Raw genomic sequence first — 1,169 nt, forward strand, 5'->3', positions numbered from 1 at the left:
TAGAATGATTTTACTGCCCTATCATGATAACTAATAAGATGAAACGGCGGTCAACATTGAGAATAACACCTTACGCATTTCATTGGATCTTACTTAAAAATAAACAAATACTGTATATATGTAATTATATTTCATCAATGTTAAACAGACATTTGATAATTTCTAAATTCTCCAAAATGAAAACTTTTCTCAATTAACCCGATTATAGCTAGTTACACAGAAAAGAGAGGTGAAATAGATCAGTTCAAGAATAGATTATTTCTACGTACAATAAATTAATAATATAGATTTATGAGATATATCCTGCCTATTTTATACAGTTTACATGTATATTGTATTGAAGAATAACATTTTCTTTTTAAAATGTTGGAGGGTTATTATAATCATCGTATAAAGGTTTTTTTTCAAAGCTCTTATTAGTACAATTTAATAGTTTTCCTGGTGTCTTTTGGGATTTGACAACATTATTTTAGTTTCGATTAAAAGGACATCTGAGAAACAAGAGTGATTAAACCTGCTACAGTTGAATATCATGTAACGCTTTTGTCACTTCATATTTTTGTTTATATAAAGAATAGCTCTAGCTTTGAGTTGAGGACAGTGTCAATCAGAATGACTTTTGGTCCTCTAAAGTCAGGATGTGTCCCGAATGTCAAGATTCTTTTTTATATACTTGCTGGAGTTTTTAGATTGCTTGAAATGTATCGAAGGCTTACCACAAACATATCTCTTTTAGCATTTACTAGTAATATATGTTCATTTGACCCAGAGTAGTAATACATCGACAGTTGGTGATATCACGTCGATGGAAGCGGACGCTAAATAAACATTTCTGATAACTAAACCGTCGCCCAGTAGGCCTATAAGCAGTAGGCCTAATTGTAACTGTGTACGTTAGATCATCAGGCCTGTCATTGAGTCAAGTGGCGTGGTTTCGAATCCCCGTATAATGTGTAGGGCCGCCTGTCCAACCTGTAAACTATCGAGCCAACGAACGACGACGTGTGATGTGGCATCACAGACGTGAGCTTATGAAGGTCAGTCATCTTAGACAGGGTTATAAGAAGGCTTTCGCAATACCGCTATGAAGCAGATGTAACAGAAAGTGGGCTTATTCCAGGGATATTCAAAGAGTTATCTCCCTATAATTAGCTCTTCAAAGTTTAAAT

This window comes from Patella vulgata, chromosome 1 (assembly GCF_932274485.2).
Source record: "Patella vulgata chromosome 1, xgPatVulg1.2, whole genome shotgun sequence".
NCBI classification, from domain to species: domain Eukaryota; kingdom Metazoa; phylum Mollusca; class Gastropoda; family Patellidae; genus Patella; species Patella vulgata.